This window comes from Mustela nigripes, chromosome 12 (assembly GCF_022355385.1).
Source record: "Mustela nigripes isolate SB6536 chromosome 12, MUSNIG.SB6536, whole genome shotgun sequence".
Lineage (NCBI taxonomy): Eukaryota > Metazoa > Chordata > Mammalia > Carnivora > Mustelidae > Mustela > Mustela nigripes.
Window position 1 is genome coordinate 10,618,012 of NC_081568.1, and position 3,115 is coordinate 10,621,126.

Consider the following 3,115-nt stretch of genomic DNA (forward strand, 5'->3'; position numbering starts at 1 on the left):
CCCCCCGCCAGCAACACTCAGTTTGTTTCCTGAGATGAAGAGTCTCGTGGTTCGTCTCCCTCCCTAGTCCCATCCTGTTTCATTTTTTCACTCCTTGCCCTCCACGACCTCCCCTCAAATTCCTCATATCAGAGAGCTCACGTGATAATTGTCTTTCTCTGATTAACTTATTTCACTTAACATAATACCCTCTAGTTCCATCCACCTCAATGCAAATGGCAAGATTTCTGTTTTTGTGTTGTTGTTTGTTTGTTTTTTGATAGCTGCATAGTTTCCAGAACTGTTCTCAGCCCAAACAGCTGCACTGAGATCTCAGAGATGTATGCATTGTCCCTTAGGCTACGTTTTGTAAAACATGCAGATTAGTATATCGTATCTTTCCCATAAACAATCCTCTTAGTTGCAGTAAGACCACTTGTCAAACACCACCTGCTTGAGAAACAGTGGTAAGCACTGGTGATGATCCTGGAGGACCAAAAAAAGCAGGAACAAAGAAGAGCAAAGGGTCTTCGTCTCTGAGCCTTATCCCCTTGCCTTCTCCTCTTTCACAGCAAAGTTGGGGTAATCTCCATTCCGTGGGCACAGGGACTGCTAGCCATTCCCAGCAATGTTTTTAGGTATAAATTGAGATACAAACAGTAAAAATGAGCCCCAGATCAAAGTCTAATTTGCTCCCTTCCTAAAGTTGAACATTCAAAGCCATCCCCTGCTCTCTCCTACAGGAACAGGTAGGCCAGTTCTGAAAAGAAAGGAAGAAGAAAGGGAGGCACTGAGAAAGGAGGGAAGAAGGAGACAAAGCCGAAGGGCCTGAATACCCAAACATCCCCTTCCACTCTGCATAGCCCTTATTCCTCAACCGGCCCTTCCCTTTAGTTTCTTATCTTTTCCCTTTGTCCTCTGAGAGCTTTTGACGCCCAGAGCACAGAAACGGCACAACTGCCTTTTTAAGGCAAACTCTCATCCCAAAATCAGCAACATGGTCTCTACCACTCCAGAGCCCTACTTCTCTCAGGCTTCACTTTGCTCTCCACTGGCTCTGACAATTAAGTCAAGGTTGTGTTCTACTGCGAACAAGAAATAAACTGGAAATCTTGTTTATAGAGTGTTTAGATCGGAACAGACACTGGCCTTTCTTCCTTTCTTCCTTTGTTTCTTAAGTAGTATTTCTTTGCACAAATAGGATAGAAAAAGAAGGAAAACCCACCACGTTCAGAATGAAACAACCCCGAGTTTAGAAGGTGCCCCTTCATGGAACTGATGAAACCAAGAAAGTGAATATGCACAACTTAGATTTTTATACTTACCAGTTCTACTCTTTAAAGAATCCTTTGGTTAATTCAGCTTAAGGGCAGTATCTGATGGACAGAATTAAATGAAATGCACAAGGTATTAAGTAGTCCCTAAGTGATCCTTATGTCTAATTTGAGAAAAGAATGGAACATTGATTGTCCTGCGTCCATTTTATCTAAGCAATCTCTTTGCCAGAAATTAATACTTATAAAAACAGGTTGGCAAATTAACATAAACAAAAGTGTCTTGAAATATGAATTGTCACTTCCTTAGTTGCATTCGGTCCCAGATATCAAAGGTCTTTCTGCCTATGTCTAAGAACAGTAATTCATAGCAGCTCCTTGAGTTGCTCCAATAAAGGTTTAAATCCTATGATAAAATTAGTGCTCTCTGGCTGCATCGAAATAAAAGATTCTAGCTATCAACTATGGATGGATTTACTCCACTGTATTTTATTTCAGAAAAGACAAAGTTGTTTGTTAAAAAGAATTTCTTGTTTTTGTTTTCTACATGGATGCATAAATCATACAATGTAACAAAGCCATTCTTTAAAGCTGTAAAAGAACAGCAATAAAAAAAAAACCCTTCGTATTTATTTTTCCCTCTTGGAGCTTAAAAAAATTGTCAAACTAATTTTTTCCAAAATAAAAAAATTGCTCCTGGGCTTAATAGCTTGTACAATAAGTTACATTTCAGCCTTGGAGGATAATTTGACAAACTGAGTTATACCCTTAGAAAAACTGTGCTAGCATGGAAAGTTTGGTACGTTGTTAGCTATAACCATACCATAGCATACAACAATTATGAAAACTAGGAACAAAAATTGCGTATGCATGTTTTTAGTTAATTTGGGAAACAAAAAGCAAGTCTGTACATAAAAATTATCAGTCCTTACAAAGAGCTCCTTTGGTGTGTTCTGTATGTGCATAAGTAAATACTATCCCATGAGTATAGCTTTTTAGACAAATAACAAAGGACAAATATAAAGGAGAATGTGGTGTAAGCGTTTTACACTATTTAATATTTTCCAGATAATGACCTGTGGTTGTTGAGTTGTATAAAAATATAGTAAAACGGTTATATTTAAAAACGAAAACAAAGTGAATGACAATAAAAACAAATCTCCCTTAAAAGGGCACATATCTGGGATTAGAATTCTTACTTCTCACTGGCAATGTGAATTGAGAGTTCTTGTTATTACCCAAGAGGAACTTCCCATACTGATTCCAGAGTCTTGCACAAAGTAGGTCATCCCGGGCCTCACTATGCACTGTCTTTTAGACTACAACAGCCAAAAGAGGTTGGCCATATGTCACTGTTAAGGGGTGCCCTAAGGCAGGGGCACAATTATACCTGAGGGGTGTCAGGAGTAACAGAAACACCACGTAACACTCTAAAAAATCCCTAAACTAATTCCCAAACACAAATGGAGGAGAATAGGAACTTGTCCCCAGGGAAGAATAGAGCACAGGGTTCTAACCTTGTCCTAAAGGCAGACTACATGAGGTCAGCTGTGGCTCCTCCACTCACCCTCTTCCCAACTTCGGGCAAGTTAACTTAAATTGTGCTTGACTAAATCTTCTCTTCTGCTTATGGCTGCTGCACTATAATATAGTTACGATAATACAGTCACACAACTTGTTTTCAATTATGGCCAGCTATTGGATGATATAGGGAGTACTATGTTAAATCAAAAATGCAAAACATAAAACAGAAACCATGTTACAAATATATATTCTATGGGGCGCCCGGGTGGCTCAGTTGGTTAAGTGTCTGCCATCGGCTCAGGTCATGATCCCTGAGTCCTGGGATCGAGCCCTGCGTT